Here is a 20,249-nt window from a genome sequence, read left to right on the forward strand (position 1 = left end):
CTGCCGAGCAGAGAGCCCGATGTGGGGCTCGATCCCAGAACCCCAGGATCATGACCCGAGCTGAAGGCAGAGGCTTTAAACCACTGAGCCACCCAGGTGCCTATCACTTAGCACATTTTTAAGATTCATCCATGCTGGAGCATGAATCAGTACTTCATTCTTTTTATGGCTGAATACTATTTCCTTGTATGGTTATAACATACTTTGTTTTGCCATTCATCAGTTGATCAATATTTAGGTTCTTTTTGATATTGTGAATAATGCTTCTGTGAACGTTTGTGTAAAAAGTTTTTCTGTTGGGGGAGCCTGGGTGGCTCAGTGGGTTAAAAGCCTCTGCCTTCAGCTCAGGTCATGATCCTGGGGTCCTGGGATTGAGCCCCGAATCGGGCTCCCTGCTCAGCAGGGAGCCTGCTTCCCCTCTCTCTGCCTGCCTCTCTGCCTACTTGTGATCTCTGTCAAATAAATAAATAAAATCTTAAAAAAAAAAGTTTTTCTCTTGACTTATGTTTTCATTTCTCTTAGGTCTGTATCGTGGAGTGGTATCATTAGGTCAGCTAATCACTGCATTTAATTTTATCAAAAACTGCCAGATTGTTGTCCAAAGTGCTGCACCATTTTATATTCCCCTCAGCAGTGTAAAGGTTCTAGTTTCTCCACATCCTCACCAGTACTGGTTTGTTTGTTTTCAAATCAATATTTGTTCCTTTGGTGATTTTTTTTTTTTTTTTTTTTTTTTTTTTTAATGGATGGGAATACAGAGGCAAACATTTGGTTATTTTGAGTATTCTAGCCTTCTTACTGGGTTAAAGTGCTATCTCATTGTAGTTTTATTTCTTTTGGGGAAATGACCCTTCAGATCCTTTGCTTACTTTTTAATTGTTATTTGTCTTTTTATTATTTGTATGAGTTTTCAATATATTCTAGAAGGAAGTCCCTTATTAGATAGAACTTGCAAATATTTTCACCCATATTGTGCATTATCTTCAGTTTCTCAATAGTGTCTTTTGAAGCACCTTTTTTGTTGTTGTTGTTAAGATTCATTTATTTGAGAGAGAGGGCAGGCAGGGGGAAGGGCAGAGGAAGAGGGAGAAAAGAATCTTGGGCAGACTCCCCACTGAGTGTGGAGCCTGACATTGGGTGACCTTGAGGTCAGGACCTGAGCCGAAATCAAGAGTCAGTTGCTCAACTAACTGGGCCATCCAGGCGCCCATGAAACACAAAAGCCCCCCCCCCCCCCCCCCCCCCCGACCAATGGATTTTATTTATTTCACAGAGAGCACAAGCAGGGAGAGTAGGAGTGGAGAGGGAGAAGCAGGCTCCCTGTTGAGCAGGGAGCCTGATGTGGGACTCAATCCCAGGACCCTGAGATCATGACCTGAGCGGAAGGCAGATGTTAGGCAGACTGAGCCACCAGAAGTCCTTGTACAAAAATGTTTAACAATGATGTTCAATTTATCTTTTCTGTTGCTTGTACTTTGGTGTCCTGTTGATTGCCAGAATCCATTGCTAAATCCAAAATCACAAGGCCTTACCCTGTTTTCTTCTAAGAGTTTTATAGTTTTGGTTCTTATATTTAGGCCTTTGAGTCAAATTTTTTGTACATAGTGTGAGGTAAGGTTCAGCCTCATGCTTTTGCATGAGGCTGTCCCGTTGTTGTAACAGCCATGGTAGAAAAGATGTTCTCCACTGACTGGTCTTGGCACCTTTGCTGAAAATCATGGACCACAGATACATGGATTTATTTCTCAATGTAATTAACTCTCAAATCTGTTTTACTTGCTCTTCTTTTCTTTTTTTTTTTTTTTTAAAGATTTTATTTATTTGACAGAGATCACAAGTAGGCAGAGAGGCCAGCAGAGAGAGGGGGAAGCAGGCTCACCGCTGAGCAGGGAGCCTGATGAGGGGCTCCATCCCAGGATCCTGGGATCATGACCTGAGCCGAAGGCAGAGGCTTTAACCCACTGAGCCACCCAGGTGCCTCTACTTGCTTCTTTTCAGTCAGAATGTCTTTTATTTCATATACACTTTTAATAAAACTTTACTTTCATTGGGCTCCATCAGTGGTTCTCAAGAGTATGATCTCGGGATCCTTGAGGGTCTTAGGGAGGGTTTAAAGGGGGGGGGGGGTCTGAGAGATAAGACATAACTTGCCTTTTAGTTGATACTTTCACTGATAGCCACATTGCAGGAAATAAGGCTGTGGTGATGTAGAAACGGTTGGAGTTAGGAGCCGATGGCCAAGAAAGAATTCTTGAGATATCTTTGGTGCAAAAACGTGGTTTTATTAAAGCATGAAGACAGGACCCATGGGCAGAAAGAGCTGTACTGGGGTCACGAGGAGTGACTGATTATATGCTTTCAAATTCTGAGGGGGTTAGGGATAGTGTTAAGTCTCTAAGGAATTTTGGAATCAAGGTTTCCAGGACCTTGAGGGGGCTAGCTATTGTTAGGAAAAGGTCACTTTATTTTTTATTTATTTTTTAAAAAGATTTTACTTATTTGACAGACAGTGAGCAGAAGAGAACACAAGCATAGGGAGTGAGAGAGGGAGAAGCAGGCTTTCTGTGGAGCAGAGAGCCGAATGTGGGGCTCAATCCCAGGACCCTGGGATCATGACCTAAACCAAAGGCTGACGCTTAATGACTGAGCCACCCAGGCGCCCCAGGAAAAGGTCATTTATTACTGTCTAATGAAACCTTAGTCATGAGACCCTGTAGGTGTATCTTGGTGGGTGCTTAGGGGATGATTGTCAACCTATATCTTACGGGGTAGAGAGAAAGGAAGTTTCCAAAGGAATTTTTGTATGTTAAGACTTAGAGGATTGGGGGTAGGGGAGAGGATGAGGTATTGGGATAATGTTAAGCTAAGATTGCCTTTTGCCCCTAGCAAAGTGTTAACATGGAAGCAGCTGAGTTCCTAGAGGAAAGGAATGTTACTCTGCCTTTTTCAAGGAGTTGTCAGTGGGTTATAAATAGTAAGGAAATTTAATTTTTCTTTTGCCTTTGCTTCCCACATTAGTAGTATTTAAGTAGTTAATTCACTGCCAAGCACTTGCTGTCTGACAAGTGACGTCCTTGATGAAGCAATAATTAATTTTATTAAATATCAACACTTGTGTATGTCTTCATATATGCTGTGATGAAATGAGAAGTACATATAAAGCTTTTCTCCTACATACTGCAGTGTAAGATGGTTGTCTTAAGGAAGTGCGATCATATGATTGAGTTTTAAGCCGAACAAGCTGCTTTTCTCATGAAACAAAACAATTTTTATTTGCAAGAATGACTCAAAGGTTATCCAGATTTGGGTATTTGGCAGACATTTTCTGGAATGAATGAAGCAAGCATGTTATTTCAAAAAAGACAGTGTTAGTTGCTAGAGATAAAATTGAGTTTTCAGGGGCGCCTGGGTGGCTCAGTGGGTTAAAGCCTCTGCCTCCGGCTCAGGGCATGATCCCAGGATCCTGGGATCGAGCCCCACATCGGGCTCTCTGCTCAGCAGGGAGCCTGCTTCCTCCTCTCTCTCTGCCTCTCTCTCTGCCTGCCTCTCTGCCTACTTGCGATCTCTGTCAAATAAATAAATAATAAAAAAAAATTGAGTTTTCAAGAAAAAATTAGAATTTTGGAAAAATTGTACCTGTTGCTGTGAGTTTGACAGCTGCCTAGTAGAGTTTTATGAGATTGAGGAGAATATTAATGATATAACTTTTTGATACTCTGTAATGAAATATGTCAACATTGGAAAGATCTGTGTAACTTACTGATCCAGTATTTTCCATAACATCATTGCGTGATGTTACAAACACATTTATGGGCTAAAGTTCTATTCAGGGAGTGAGATAGATTGATTGATGGATTTTTTTTTTTTTTTTTTTTTTTAAGATTTTACTTACTTATTTGACAGAGGTCACAAGTAGGCAGAGGAAGGCAGAGAGAGAGGAGGAAGCAGGCTCCCCACTGAGCAGAGAGCCCGATGCGGGGCTCGATCCCAGGACCCTGAGACCATGACCTGAGCTTAACCCACTGAGCCACCCAGGTGCCCCATGACAGATGGATTTTAATGTAACAGAGTACTGATAAGGGTTTTAGATTTCGTATTGCAACTTAATCTTTAAGAAATTGACAGTCATTGAATTTTGGTGTATTATCGAAGACTATCCAAAATTATCTGATAAAGCTATTTAAATACTTCTATTTCCATATTCATATATTTTAAGGATGGACCTCATACACTTCACTAAAAAGAGTATGTGGCGACAGAGAGAAGGCAGAAGCAGTTAATGAGAATCCAATTGTTTTCTATTAAGCCAAACCCTAAAGAGATTTTTAAAAATTTAGAAACTTGTGACTCAAGCCTGATTTTTTTTTTTACTGATTTTTTTTTAACAGAAAACAGGCAATGAATTTGTTAATTAAAAAAATTTTTTTAACGATTTTATTTATTTGACAGAGACAGAGAGGGAACACAAGCGGGAAGAGTGGGAGAGGGAGAAGCAGGCTTCCCGGCGGAGCAGGGTGCCTGAGGTGGGGCTTGATCCCAGGACACCTGAGCCGAAGTCAGTCACCCAGTGACTGAGCCACCCAGGTGCCCATAGTTTATTGTTTGTAAACTAACACAATAAATATGGAAAGAAATAAACTATAAATATAAGCTCTTTGAAGTCTTCAGTTTCTGAATATGTAAAGGAATGCTAAAAACAAAAAGTTGGAGAACTGCTGGGGTGCCTGTTAAAATTTTCTTCTTCTTTACTCTGGTTTGTATTATTCTAATCCTTTAAGTGTGGACATTATCCAAGGTTTAGTCTTTTGTTGTGTATTTTATAAAGAAGTTGAAGTAAGGATTCAATATACTACCATAATTGTATCCTCTTTTAGACAACTTTGAGTATATTTCTAACCCTGAGCAATTTTCAAAGCATTAGTCTAATATTCTTAATTTCATGCTGGACATTTTTTTTTTTAAAAGATTGTATTTATTTATTTGACAGAGAGATCACAAGCAGGCAGAGCAGAAGGCAGAGAGAGGGGGGGAAGCAGTCTCCCCGCTGAGCAGAGAGCCCGATGCGGGGCTCCATCCCAGGACCCTGAGATCATGACCTGAGCCGAAGGCAGATGCTTAACCCACTGAGCCACCTAGGCGCCCCATTCTATTTAAGTATCTTCCTATCTCAGATTTCAACAGAAGTGAAACTGAATCCATCTTGTTCTGTTTATCATGTTTGCTTCTTTCCCAGAACCTTTCTTAATTATATGAATTTCTCACACTACAATCTGTTTTAGTATTTCTAGTACTTTCCAGACTTTAGTGCCTCTGGAAATTTAATGTACATATGAATCACCTGATTTTCTTTAAAATTCAGATTCCAATTCTAACGGTCTGGAATTTTGCCTGAAATTCTTCATTCTAACAAACTTCTAGATGATGCTGATGCTGTTGGTCCTTGGAACCCCTTTGAGTAGCAAGGCCATAGAATACTTTTAATTTCATTTATTTCACTCTTATTTTTTATACTGCTGTTGTAATTTGTTTTAATTACTTAGATTTTGAAAATTAAGACCTTATTTATAAAGTTAATACTCAGATTTATACTTATTGCTGCTCTGCATTCTTTATTTCATCTTTGGGCTTTTGTCTGGGATCATTTTTCCTTTAGCATTTCTTTTGGTGTGGTTCTGTTTTTGATGATAATTTTGCCAGTATTTTCTTGTCATCTAAAATGAAGAGGAATGGGGCGCCTGGGTGGCTCAGTCATTAAGTGTCTGCCTTCAGCTTAGGTCATGATCCCAGGGTTCTGGAATCGAGCCCCGTATCGGGCTCTCTGCTCGGCGGGAGGCCTGTTTCTCACTTTCTCACTCCCCTTGCTTGTGTTCCCTCTCTTGCTGTGCCTCTCTCTGTCAAATAAATAAATAAAATCTTAAAAAAATAAAATGAAGAGCGCCTGGGTGGCTCAGTTGGTTAAGCGACTGCTTTGGGCTCAGGTCACGGTCCCGGAGTCCCGGGATCGAGTCCCGCATCGGGCTCCCAGCTCCATGGGGAGTCTGCTTATCCCTCTGCCCTTCTCGCCTCTCATGCTCTCTCTCTCTCTCTTAAATAAATAAAATATTTAAAATAAAATAAAATGAAGAGAAATGCTTGCATTTTCATATAAGCACACACCGAAATGGAATATTGAATTACAGATTGGTAGTTACCATTGCTTCTTTCATTAAGTCATTCATCCCCCCCATTTAAATTGTTTCTTCTGTGAAGTCAACCCTCAGTTTTGCTTCTTTGAAGGTGTTGTTCTTTGTTTTTTGTTTTTTTTCCATTTGTCTGATTTTTAAGATTTTTCTTTTTGTCTTTGGTCTTAGGATTTCAGCAATTTTATTCTAATATGTCTGTATCTGTTTTTGTATTTGCTTGGGATTCATTCTTTATTCTGGTTTGAGTTTTTAAAAAATTAGTATTGGAGGGACGCCTGGGTGGCTCAGTTGGTTAAGCAGCTGCCTTCGGCTCAGGTCATGATCCCAGCATCCTGGGATCAAGTCCCACATCGGGCTCCTTGCTCGGCGGGGAGCCTGCTTCTCCCTCTGCCTCTGCCTACCACTCTGTCTGCCTGTGCTCATGCTCTCTCTCTCTCTCTCGAACAAATAAATAAATAAAATCTTTAAAAAAAAAATTAGTATTGGAAGCCATTTTCCCTTCAGATATAGCTCCTGCTTCATGCTTTCATTACTTTTTGGGATTCCATTTACATAAATCTGTATGCTTTTTCATATTCCTTGTTCCTCTTGATCTCTTCAGAAGCCTGCTTCTCCCTCTCCTCCACTAGTAATCACTCTCTTGCTGTCTCAGTCAAGTAAATAAATAAAATCTTAAAAAACAAAACTGCATATTATCTAATATTAAAGCCATCTATTGAGGTCTTAATTTTAGTTTCTATTATTTTAGTTTTAAAGCTTTTTATTTCTTTTTTAATAGTTTTCAGAATTTGCTGAAATTCCTTATCACCTAATACCTTGAATATTTCTCTTGTAAAGTTCAGTTCTCATGACTCTACTGTCTGATTTTGTCTTATTTTTTCCCACTGTTCTTTTTTTTCTTAAGATTTTATTAATTTTTAAGAGAGAGAGGGAGAATAGGGGAGAGGGGCAGAGGGAGAAGCAGACTCCTTGCTGAGCAGGGACCCTGCTGTGGGACTTGATCCCAGGACACTGGGATTATGCCCTGACTCAAAGGCAGACACTTAATCAGCTGAGCCACCCAGGCACCCTTCTTCTGTTTTGACTATAGTTTTTGTTCTGGTATGCTTGGCAATTTTTTCTACTTTCCTATAGAAATTTAAACTACGTACAATCACCTGTAGGAGTGGGGAAGGAAGGTGACAGTGATTTTATGTAACCATTGCCCAGTCAACACTAAAGCAACTCATGGACAATTTTGTTTTCTTTGTATGCCAGCCCATTTCCTTTTCTACCCATTGGATGACTTTGAAGCAATTCTGGGTATTACATGTTACTTGTATATATTTCAATACAGTTCTCTAAAAGACAAATATTTAAAAAATAAATAACCACAATATCATTGTCAAAGTTAAAAAATTAAGAATTCTTTCTTTTTTTTTTCTTTTAAAATAAATTATGCCCCCAACATGAGGCTCAAACTCATGACCCTGATATCAAGAGTCACATGCTCTACCAACTGAGCCAGTCAGGCTGCCCAAGAATGATTTTTTTTTTTTTTTTAAAGATTTTATTAATGGGGGCGCCTGGTTGGCTCAGTGGGTTAAGTCTCTGCCTTTGGCTCAGGTTGTGATCTCAGGGTCCTGGGATAGAGCCCCGCATTGGGCTCTGTGCTCAGCGGGGAGCCTGCTTCCCTCTCTCTCTGCCTGCTTGTGATCTCTCTATCAAATGGGTAAATAAAATCTTTTTTTAAAGATTAAAAAAAAAAGATTTTATTTATGTATTTGATAAGAGACATAGGGAGAAAGTGAACACAACAGGGGGAGTGAGAGAGGAAGAAGCAGGCCTCCCGCTGAGCAGGGAGCTAAATGTGGGGCTTGATCCCAGGACCCTGGGATCATGACCTGAGCTGAAGGCAGATGCTTAACTGATTGAGCTACCCAGCTGCCCCCCCCCCCAAGAATACTTTTTTTTTTTAATACCAAATACTTTATTTTTAAAGATTTTATTTATTTATTTATTTAAACAGTAAGATTTTTTTTTTTAAGATTTTATTTATTTATTTGACAGAGATCCCAAGTAGGCAGAGAGGCAGGCAGAGAGAGAGGAGGAAGCAGGCCCCCTGATGAGCAGAGAGCCCGATGTGGGGCTTGATCCCAGGACCCTGGGATCATGACCTGAGCTGAAGGGAGAGGCTTTAACCCACTGAGCCACCCAAGCACCCCAAGAATACTTTTTTTTTTAAAGATTTTATTATTCATTTATTTGACAGAGATCACAGTCGGGCAGAGAGGCAGGTGGGGGTGGGGGGGGGCTGAGCAGAGAGACTGATGCGGGGCTCCATCCCAGGACCTTGGGATCATGACCTGAGCTGAAGACAGAGGCTTTAACCCACTGAACCACCCAGGTGCCCCCAAGAATACTTTTTTTTTTTTAAAGAATACTTTCTTAATATGAAACCTTTAGTAGTCAAATTTCCCTCATACTCTAAAGTTTAAATTTTTTTTTTTTTAAAGATTTCCTTTATTTGAGAGAAAGATCACAAGAAGGCAGAGAGGCTGGCAGAGGGGGTGGGGGGAAGCAAGCTCCATGCTGAGCAGAGAGCCCAGCGTGGGGCTCGATCCCAGGACCCTGAGATCATGACCTGAGCAGAAGGCAGAGGCTTAAACTTTACCCCCTGAGCCACCCAGGTGCCCCTAAGGTTTAAAAATTTGTATTTAATATTACCTTTTAAATTTGAATTAGAGGAGATCTGGGGTGGCACAGTTGGTTAAGCATCTGACTCTTGGTTTTGGCTTAGGTTGTGATCTCATGGTTGTGAGATTGAGCCCTGAGTTGATCTCTGCTTAGTGTGGAGTCTGCTTGAGATTCTTTCTTCCTCTGCCCTTCCCACTGGTACTCTCTCTCTAAAATAAATAAATCTTTTTTTTTTTTTTAAAGATTTTATTTATTTATTTGACAGAGAGAGAGACAGCTACAGAGGGAACCACAAGCCGGGGAGCAGGTGAAGAAGGTCCCCGATGTGGGACTTGATCCCAGGACCCTGTGATATAACCTGAGCCAAAGGCAGATGCCCAACTACTGAGCCATGTAGGTGCCCCTAAAATAAGTAAATGTTAAAAAAAAAAAATAAAAATTAAAATTAGAATTCAGATGAGGTCTGTAGTAGTTAGTGATTTTTATTTTATTTGATTTAAAGATTTTATTTATTTATTTGACAGAGATCACAAGTAGGCAGAGAGGCAGGCAGAGAGAGGAAGGGAAGCAGGTTCCCCGCTGAGCAGAGAGCCCGATGCGGGGCTTGATCCCAGGACGCTGAAGGCAGAGGCTTTAACCCACTGAGCCACCCAGGTGCCCCCCAGTGATTTTTTTAAAGAACTTTTGACTTTTCTTTATAGATGGGTTTTCCTTTTTTTTTTTTTTTTTTAAGATTTTACTTATTTATTTGACAGAGCAAGAGAGCACAAGCAGGCAGAGCAGCAGAGGAAGAGAGAGAAGCAGGTTCCCCACTCAGCCGGGAGCCCCATGAGGGGTTTGATCCCAGGATCCTGGGGTCATGACCTGGAGCCAAAGGCAGTTGCTTAACCAACTGAGCCTCCCAGGTTCCCCAAATATACTTTATTGATATATAATTTTTTATACAACATTATTGTATCAATTTTAAATATATGGTTTCATTCATTTTGATAAATGTAAGCACCACCACAATTGAATATTTCTAGCAACCACCATCCTTGTCACTGCTGATGTGCTTTTCTCTTTCCAACTTTATTGAGGTATAATTGACCTATAACATTGTATAAGTTTAAAGTGTATGATGTGATAATATGCATATATTGCAAAATGATTATCATAAGAAGGTTAGTTAAAATATCCATCACCTCACTTAATTACTTATTTTTTTGCTCTAGTGGCGAGAACATTTGAGATTTACTCTTAGTAATAACTTGCATACACACACACACACATACAGAGAAAGTATATAATACAGTATTATTTATTTTTTTTAGTAATCTCTGCACCTAATGTGGGGCTGGAACTTAAAACCCGGAGATCAAGAGTTTCATGCTCTTCTGAGCCAGCTGGGTGCCCCCTTTTTTTTTTTTTTTTTTGGTCAGAGAGAGGGAGAGAGAGCGAGCACAGGCAGACAGAGTGGCAGGCAGAGGCCGAGGGAGAAGCAGGCTCCCCGCCGAGCAAGGAGCCCGATGTGGGACTCGATCCCAGGACGCTGGGATCATGACCTGAGCCGAAGGCAGCTGCTTAACCAACTGAGCCACCCAGGCGTCCCTGGGTGCCCCATTCTTAATCATGGTCCTCATTCTGCCACCATGCTGTACAATAGATTACAAGAACTTATTCATCTTTTATTTAGAAGTTTGGACCCTTTGACGGTCATCTTGCCATTTCTCCCTCCCTCTGGCCCTTGGCAACCACTAGTCTACCCTCTTTTTCTGAGTTCTTCTTTTTTAGATTCCACGTAATAAGTGAGATCAGACAGTATTTCTTTTTCTGTCTTATTTCACTTAGCATAATGCCTTTAGGGTTCATCCTTGGTGTGCCAAGTGGCAGGATTTTCTTCTTTTGTATGACTGAATAATCCATTATATTTATACCACATCTTCCTTGTTCGTTCATCAGTGGATGCTTAGGTTGCTTCCATTTCTTGGCTGTTGTGAATACTGCATTGAACATAGGGGTGCACATATCTCTCTGAGAAAATGATTAAATTTCCTTCGAATTATAAGTGGCACTGCCGGATCATATGTGGTAGTTCTATTTTTGCATTTTTTGAGGAACTTCTTTACTGTTTTACTTCATGGCTGGATCAGTTTACATTTCCGTCCACACAACAAGGATTCCCTTTTCTCCACATCCTAACCAGCTATCCTCATGGCTGTTTAACAAATGTAAGGTGATAGCTTATTTTAGTTTTGATTTGCATTTCCCTGATTAATGATGTTGAGCATCTTTCACTTACCTGTTGGCAATATGTAGGTGTTTGGAAGAATGTTTGTTGAGATCCTTTACCCATTTTTCTTAAAGTGGGTTATTTAATTATTTTGTTGAGTTGTATGAGTTCCTTATATATTTTGGATATTAATCCTATATAAAGATGATTTGCAGATATTTTCTCCCATTCTTTAGGTTGTTATTTTTGCTGTGCAAATGTGCTTAATTTGATGTAGTCCTACATGTCTATTTTTACTTCCGTTGCTTTTGCTTTTGGTGTCATATCCAAAAAAAATCATTGCCAAGACCAATGTCAAGGAGCTTTTTTCCTAATTTCTTGATTTTTAGGTTTTAGTCAAATCTTTAATCCATTTGGAGTTAATTTTTGTGTGTGTAAGATAAAGTTCCAGTTTTATTCTTTGGCCTGTGACTGTCTAGTTTTCCCAGCATCATGTATTGAGTATTCTTGGCTCTCTTGTCAAATATTAGTTGACCATATATACATGGACTTGTTTCTGGCTTTTCCACTCTGTTCCTTTGGACTGTGTCTATTTTTATGCCAGCACAATACTGTTGTGATTATTACAGCTTTGTTTTTTATTTTTTTTTTTAATTTTTTTTTTAAATTTTATTTATTTATTTGACAGAGAGAGAGATATCACAAGTAGGCGGAGAGGCAGGCAGAGAGAGAGAGAGGAAGAAGCAGGCTCCCCGCTGAGCAGAGAGCCCGATGCGGGGCTCGATCCTAGGACCCTGGGATCATGACCTGAGCTGAAGGCAGAGGCTTTAACCCACTCAGCCACCCAGGCGCCCCTTTGTAATATAGTGGGTTTAAAAAAAAAATTATTTTCTTAAAGATTTTATTTATTTGTTAGAGATTGAGAGAGGGAGCACAAGTAGGGGAGTAGTAGGCAGAGGGAGAAGGAGGCTCCCCTCTTAGTGAGGAGCCGGATGTGGAACTTGATTCCAGGACCCTGGCATCATGACCGAAACTGAAGGCAGATGCTTGACTGACTGAGCCACCTAGGTATCCCTGTAAATATAGTTTGAAATCAGGAAGTGTGATGCTTCCAGCTTTGTTCTTAGGATCGTGGTTTTATTTGAATTTCATAATTTTTATTTCTCTAAAAAAATCTTCTAGAGTTTTGAGGGATTGCATTGAATCTACACATGGCTTTAGGTAGTATGGACATTATAACAATATTCTTCTGATTCGTGAACACAGTTCATTTCTGTCTTCAGTTTCCTTCATCACTGTCTTATTGTTTTCAGTGTACAGATCTTTCACTTTGTTAGTTAAATTTATTCCTACAAATTTTATTGTTGTCGATGCTATCATAAGTGAGATGTTTTCTCTATTTCTTCATTTTTTAAAAAATAGATTTTATTTGGCGGGGGTGGGGGGAATGGGGCACAAGCAGGGGGAGTGCCAGGCAGAGTTAGAGGGTGAGAGAGAAGCAGGCTTCCTGCTGAGCAGGGAATGTTGGGCTGGACCCCATGACCCTGGGGTCATGACCTGAACCAAAGGCAGATGCTTAACTGACTGAGCCACCCAGGCGCTCCTATTTTTTTCTTTTTTTCTTTAAGATTTATTTATCTGAGCGAGAGAGAGAGAGAGAAAGGGAGGGAAGAAGGGGTAGAGGGAGAGAATCTTCAAGTATTCACCCTGCTAAGTGTGGAGCCCTGTGTAGATTCAATGCAGTCCTTCACGGGCTGGATCTTCCAGCCCTGTGATCAGGACCTGAGCTGAAACCAAGAGTCAGATGCTTAACCAACTGTACCACCTAGGCAGCCCTATTTTTCTTAATGTAGCATCTATCACTGTCGGTTTTCCTCTTAGGACTTCTTTTGCTTCATTCCATCAGCTTTGGTATGTTGTATTTCCATTTTTGTTTGTCTCAAGATTGTTTTTCCCTCTTTTTATTTGCATTTATTCTGTGCAGAATTTACTTCAGGGCGGTAAGTTTTTGTTTCTTCAGTTTCTTCTGGAATATCTTTTTCTTATGTGTAGCCTCCTCTTCTGTTTTAGGAACAATCAGCTCTTTTTCAGTAAGAATCAGCTCAATGTGGCAAGGAGAGCTCTTGTACCGGTTGATCTGACCATGAGCCCTGTAAGTTCTACGCCACATCTTGGGTGCTTTGTTCACCTGGATGTGCTCAATGACCAGAGAATCGACATCTAAAGCCTTAAGTTCAGCATCACTCTTTGCATTTTTAAGCATGTGTAGGAAAAATTCAGCACACTTGGGTCACTGTCTCTGTCCAGCCCCACTGTTTGGCCTGGGCACACCTACCAACTCCATCACTATAGCGACAGAATGGTACACGTTTCTTCTGCAGGGTGACGTCTTTTAGCTACTTGGTGGCTTTCAGATGTGCATACCTTTGATGTCCTGGGCTGTTTCACATGTGTTCTTAAAGTGAACATGAAGATTTGAACCTCTTGATTTGCATGATTTTGTAGGGTTTTCTGGGTCAAGCGAATAGTGAACAATTTTCAGAGGTCACTTCAGGCCACTTAGGGAAAGAGGAGCTTGTCTCAAGATTTTTTTCTTTTCTTTTTTTAAGATTATTTATTTATTTATTTGCCAGACAGAGATCATAAGTAGGTGGTGGTAGGCAGGGTGGGGGGGGGGGAAGCAGGCTCCCTGCTGAGCAGACAGCCCGATGTGGGGCTCGATCCCAGGACCCTGGGATCATGACCAGAGCTGAAGGCAGAGGCTTTAACCCGCTGAGCTACCCAGGTGCCCCTCAAGATTTTTTTAAGGAGGCTCCATGCTAGGCATGGAGCTCAACATGGGACTTGAACTCACAACCCAGAGATCAGGAATTGGATGCTTAACTGACTGAGCCACCCAGGTCCTGTGTCTCAAGATGTTTTTTGATTTCTCCTTTGATGATTTCTTTGACTCATTGGTTGTTCAGAAGTGTGTTGTCTATATCCACATATTTGTGAATTTTCCATCTTTCCTCCTCTTACTGATTTCTGTTTTACAGTGTTATGGTTGGAAAAGGTACTTAATATGATTTCAGTCTTTATAAATTTGCTAAGACTTGTTTTGTGACCTAACGTGTAATCTGTCCTGGAAAATGTTCTCTTTGCACTTGAAGAGAATGTCTGTTCTCCTGCTGTGAGATGGAATGTTCTGTGTATGGCTGGTCCATTTATTCTTAAGTGTAGTTCAAGTCCACTGTTTGTTTATTGATTTTCTCTCTGATCTATCCATTACTGAAAATGGAATATACAAGTCCCATGCTCTTATTGTAATGTTTTTATTTCTTTATTTAAATCTAGTGTTTGCTTAATATATATTTAGGTACTTGAGGCTTACATGAAACATCTTACAAATAATAGTCTGTGTTAAGTTAATAACTCTATTTCAACTGCATATAAAACCTCTTCCATAGGACTCCTGGGTGGCTCATTTGTTAATCGTCTGCCTTTGGCTCAGATCATGGTTGCAGGGTCCTGGGATCAAGCCCCATGTCAGGCTCCCTGCTCAGCAGGAAGCCTGCTTCTCCCTCTCCCCCTCTTGTATTCCCTCTTTGTCTCTCTGTCAAATAAACAAAATTAAAAAAAAAAACAAACCCCCCAAAACCCCCCAAACCTCTGCCCTTTTACTGCCATCCCCCAGTTTCATTTTCTATGCTACCATTTATCTTCTTCTTCTTCTTCTTTTTTTTTTTTAAGATTTTGTTTGAGTGGGAGAGAGCATAAGGGGGGGTGAGGGGCAGAGGGAGAGGGAGAAGCAGACTCCCACTGAGCAGGAAGCCCAACTTGGGGCTGGATCCCTGGACCCTGAGATCATGACCTGAGCCAAAGGCAGATGCTGAACTGAACCACCCAGTGCCCCCATTTATATCTTTTTATATCCTTATCCATTAGCAAATTGTAGCCTTTGTTCTTTTTAATAATTTTGTCCTTTAAGGCTTTTGCTAGAGTTAAGTGATTGACATACCACCATATTATAGTATTAGATTATTTCAAATTTGACCATACTCTTATTTTTATAAATGTGTTTTATATATATTTTAAGACTTTGTTTATTTGGGAGAGTGTGTGGGTGGGGTTAGGGACAGAGGGAGAGAGACAAGCAGACTGCAATAAATGAGGTTCGATCCCATGACCCTGAGATCATGAGCCTTGCTGAAAGTGCTTTGACTGACTGAGCCAGCCAGGTGTCCCAAGTGTGTTTTGTATTTTCATGACTAAATAGTATTTCATTTCATTTCATTTCATTTTGAAGAATTCCTGTTAGCTTTGTATTCAAGGCAGGTGTACTGGTGGTGAGTGCTCTCAGATTTTTTTCTGGGAAAGTCTTTATTTCTCCATTTCTGAGGGACATTTTTGCTGGGTAAAGTATTCTTGGTTGGCAGTTTCTTTCTCTCTTCCTTTCTTTCTTTGGCAGTTTTTTTTCTTTCAGCATTTATTTAATGGATCATCCCATTCTCTCTGGGCTTATGTGAGGAATTTTTTTCTCTTTTATTTTTTTTTAAAGATTTTATTTCTTTATTAGCACAAGCAGGCAGAGTGGCAGGCAGAGGGAGAGGGAGAAGTAGGCTCCCTGCTGAGCAAGAGCCGGAAGCTGGCTAGATCGCAGGACACTGGAATCATGACCTGAGCTGAAGGCAGATGGTCAACCAGCTGAGACACCCAGGCACCCTAATTTTTTTCTCTTCGAGAGTTAGTTTTATTATAATATGTATTGGAGATCTTTCTGAGTTGAAATTTTTTGCAGCTGTGAACTTCATGAACTCGAGTATCCAAATCTCTAATCACATTTGGGAAGTTGTCTGCTGCTACTTCTCTTTTAAATAAAATGCTGCCCCCCTTTCTCTTTCTTATGCGACTCCTCCAAAAATACATGGATATTTCTTTTAATTGTATCCTGTAGTTCCCTAGGCTTTCTTCAGTCTTTTTACTTTTGAATGTGTAATTTTCAAAATCAACCTGCTCTCTACAGATTGTTCCTTCTGCTTGATCATGTCTTCTGTTCTTGCATTTTATTGCATTTTTATTTCATTCATTGTGTTCTTCACATTGTGTTCTTCACATTGAAGAACACATTGTGTTCTTCACATTGAAGAACACATTGTGTTCTTCATTTTGTGTATTTCAGCTCCACAACTTCTCATTGGCTCTTTTTGGGTCTTTTTAAAAAATTTGTCTCTTTTTTAGAACTTCTCACTTTTTGTCCGTGTATTGCTTTTCTGATTTTGTTGAATTGTCTTTCTGTGTTTTCTTGTGGGTCACCGAGCTTCCTTAAAACAACTGTTTTGAATACTTTTTTTTTTTTTTTAAAGATTTTATTTATTTATTTGACAGAGATCACAAGTAGGCAGAGAGGCAGGCAGAGAGAGAGGAAGGGAAGCAGGCTCCCTGCCGAGCAGGCAGCCTGATGTGGGGCTCCATCCCAAGACCCTGGAATCATGACCTGAGCTGAAGGCAGAGCCTTTAACTCACTGAGCCATCCAGGCGCCCCAGAAATTAGAATTCTTGTATGTATGTTTGTATGCCTTTTCTTTCTTTCTTTCTTTTTTTTTTTTTAAAGATTTTATTTATTTGACAGAGATCACAAGTAGGCAGAGAGGCAGGCAGAGAGGAGGAAGCAGGCTCCCCGGTGAGCAGGGAGCCCGTGGGGCTTGATTCCAGAACCCTGGGATCATGACCTAAGCCGAAGGCAGAGGCTTTAACCCACTGAGCCACCCAGGTACCCCTGTATGCCTTTTCTTAATCCTGCAAAGCTAAGACGAGTTTGACAGTCTCTTGTTTGCTTTCTATAGGGCAGTGCTGAATTGTCAAGTTTGTGTGCTTTCTCCCAGTTCTGAAGAGTCAGGATAGCTTTTTGTACTTGTTCACGCACTGTCTATAGATGCTTGCTCTCTCTCTGCTCTTGTTGGGGGTGAACACAGGGAGCTAGCCACAGAGTGAGAGCATGGGTGGGTTAGGTGTGTGGAGAGTTGAGGCCGACCATTTACCAGCTGGCAGCATCCTCAAGACAAGGCAGCTTGTAGGTGGGTTTCCAAATGAAGTCCGTGTTGCGGTTAGTAGGTTCCACATCCCATTTTATATCTTCTGAGAGCCATGATGTTCTTTCAACCACTCCCTGCCGTCATGTAGTGCCTCAGTATTCTGGGTGGGGTAAGAATGAAATGGGTCTCTTTGGCAGTGTCCCACACAACTAGGGAAGCTTGGTGCTCGCTTACATGCTCTGATTTTCTCCCAAGGGAGAAATCACAGATTAAGAAAAATCTCTCCTGGCTCTATGCTGTGGGGACTGTGGGGAAAGCATGTGGCAGGTGAAGTGAAACTTTATTTTACCCTTTTCAATGTGTTTAGTCTTGGATTTTTTTGTTTGTTTGGTTTTGCTCTAGTGGTGTGTTGGAACGTCTACACTGGACTCCCAGACTTCTGCAAAGGCACTGTGTCTACAGTGTTCTTTGGGAGGCAGATGGTAGAAAATTCCCATTTTAATGACCTCACTCTTGGCTAACATGCTTTATGCCATCCAGACTTAGATTTGTCTTTTGTATGGGTATATCATAATGGAAATAAACTTTATGTACTAATTGTATCAGGCATTTTTTCCACTTAACATATGGTTATAAGCTAATCCTTATTAATGTATCAGTAGTGTGTTGGTTTTTAATGCTGAATAGAATTCCTTGTGGAGATACACATGCATGCACATGCACTAACTCTCATATATATATAAATTGATCTACTTTTTGGACACTTAATTTTTTTCTAGTTTAAGGCTCTTTGAATAATTTGTTGTTTTGTTCATTGTATTTTTTGTATTTTGTGTTTTGTTTGGTGACCTGCCAGTACTATCCTTATAGATTCTAGCTGTTCTGCAGTTTGTAGTTACTGATGTCTCTTTAATTTTTTTAGTTTGTAATTCTTTTCTTTCTGTTTCCATTTTTAAGGATATAGTCTTAAGAGTCATTCTTCAGTCAGGATAGCTTGGTGGTCTTGCTTGAGTTGTTTTTTTGGGACTGATTTAATCTTTAAGTTCCTATCTTCCTTTTTTCCCTTGCTATTTGTTGAAGAAACTGCTGATTCCATGGATCATTTGGACAGAGATTTTTCAGTCTGAATGTTGCTTATTGTATCCTTGTGTAATTATTTAATGTTTTTTAGTCTCTTCTATATCTATAATTTGATTATTAGATTTAGAGGCTTGATCAGATTCAGATTAGGTTTCTTGGCAAGAGTGTTTAATAAGATGTATTATTCCATCAGAGCACATAAGGTCATGTCGTGTGTTTTGTAATGCCAGCAACCATTGTTCTTTGTAGCGATGACTTCTTTAAAATGTTAACATTTGGTTTGTGACAAATTAGTCTTTTTTTTTAGAATCATAAAATTATGTAATTAAAAATAATGTTTTTGCCTTTATTCACTTAACTTTAGGGAGATTATTTCATACCAGTTTATAAAGCACATCCTTGAGGTGCCTGGGTGGCTCAGTTAGTTAAGCATCTGCCTTTGGCTGAGGTCATGATCCCTGAGATGGGGCTCCAGAGCCCCATATCTGGCTCCCTGCTCAGCAGGGAGCCTGCTTCTTTCTCTCCCTCTGCCTGCTGCTTGCCTGCTTGTGCTCTCTCTGTCAAATAATTAAATAAAAGCTTAAAAAAAACAACACATCCTTTTCTTAAAACTTTTTTTCTTTTTCTGATGCATAGTTTTCCATTGTCTTGATGGGTTGATGTTGTCCTGTATTGACATTTAGATTTTTTCCAATCTTATGTTAATATGAACAGTGCCTTGTTGAAAACCTATGAAAGTTATTTTGGGGGAGGGAAAATGTGTAAGAAAAAGATGATTTAGGTGCTCCTGGGTGGCTCAGTCAGTTAAGCATCTGTGTTTGGTTCAAGTCATGAATCCAGGGTTCTGGGATTGAGTCTCAGGTCAGGCTTCTTGCTCAGTGGGGAGCCTCTTTCTCCCTCTCCCTCTGCCTGCCACTCTCCCTGCTTGTGTTCTTTCTGTCAAATACATAACATCTTTTTAAAAAACAAGTGAGGGGCATCTGGGTGGCTCAGTTGGTTGATTGTCTGCCTTTGGCTTGGGTCATGATCCCGGGGTCCTGGGATGGAGTCCCACGTTGGGCTCCCTGCTTAGTAGGGAGTGGGCTTCTCCTTCTGCCTACTGCTTCCTCAGTTTGTGTGCTCACTTTCTTTGGTCTCTCTTTCAAATAAGCAAATAAAATTGAAAAAAAAAAGACTATTCAGAGGTTCAATGTATTTTCAATTTTGATAAATATTGCCAATTTTTTTTCACTAATGTATAGAAAGTACTCATTTTCTCCTGAGTTTCAACTCTAGGTATTACTTAAGCTTTGCAAACCTGATAAGAGAAAAATAGCATTTCAGTTGTATGTTTGAACCATGTGTTTATCATTTTTCTTTTTTGGTCCATTCTTCTCATTTCTTTTCCACTAATCTTTGTTTGAGCTCAGAGAGATTACCCTGCAGAGGCTTCCTAGTTTGTCATTTCTTTGAAGTTTGCTTTTTTTTTTTGTCCTCAGTTTAAATGTTTTATATGATCTAATGGATCAGTTCAGAACACTTTAAGAATGCCAGTCTTTATTTCTACCATCTTCCATGTTGTCTCATACTTCAGTTGAGTCGAAAGGGTCCTAAACTATGTATTTAAAATTTTTTTCATCTCTTTATATATTTATCCATGTTTATTTCCTTCATTACCATTTTTTCCTTTTTGTTCCTGTTACTCCTTTGTCTTTTCTTTTGAGGTACCTTTTATTTTCTGTCTTGCATTAACATTTACATTCTGTCTTACTCTTACATTCAGGCATGGCCTGCCAGTGATAAGCATACATATTTGTCCAAAGTTTTATTTCACCATTTGTCTTGAGGTAGGTTTACCTGGGTATAAAATTCTAGATTTGCCATCATTTTAACATTTTGCAGGTTTTATACTGTTCTTCTGATTAGAAGCCTGCCTCTCACACTTGATTATTGCTACACCAGCTAATGTCTTTTTTTCTTTGGAGCTTTATTTAAAATGACAAATTTCAAATATATACAGAAGTATAATACGTAAGAATAAAAGATGTGAATACTTAAAAAGTTGTTTGACGATAGTTCAAATTCATAACTGTACCAATCCTCCTA

General features: G+C 39.9%; 1 protein-coding gene and 1 pseudogene across 3 annotated transcripts in view; one reads left to right on the top strand and one right to left on the bottom strand.

Moving 5' to 3' along the window:
- USP34 (ubiquitin specific peptidase 34) overlaps positions 1-20,249 on the top strand; it is a 242,333-nt gene that overhangs the window by 15,052 nt on the left and 207,032 nt on the right. The gene's annotated exons all lie outside the window — the stretch shown is intronic.
- On the bottom strand, positions 13,058-13,615 carry LOC125108811 (60S ribosomal protein L17-like; annotated as a pseudogene).

Source organism: Lutra lutra, chromosome 9 (assembly GCF_902655055.1).
Source record: "Lutra lutra chromosome 9, mLutLut1.2, whole genome shotgun sequence".
NCBI lineage: Eukaryota > Metazoa > Chordata > Mammalia > Carnivora > Mustelidae > Lutra > Lutra lutra.